Genomic DNA, 231 nt, shown 5'->3' on the forward strand with positions numbered 1-231 from the left:
CATAGTGTACCATATACATACTGTCATACGTGTTAACTTTTTTATCTTATTTAATAATTCCTACCTTATGTGGTTGCTGTCTATTGTTCATTATGTTGATATAATGTGTATCATCCCATATATAATGAGTATTAACCTATGTGCTTCATGTCCTATACAATAAATTATCTTGATGACAATGTGTGCTACCTTACTGTAATATGGACTAACCGCTTTCCGTGTTTTCCGTCT

Source organism: Penaeus monodon, chromosome 21 (genome assembly GCF_015228065.2).
Source record: "Penaeus monodon isolate SGIC_2016 chromosome 21, NSTDA_Pmon_1, whole genome shotgun sequence".
Classification (NCBI taxonomy): Eukaryota; Metazoa; Arthropoda; class Malacostraca; order Decapoda; family Penaeidae; genus Penaeus; species Penaeus monodon.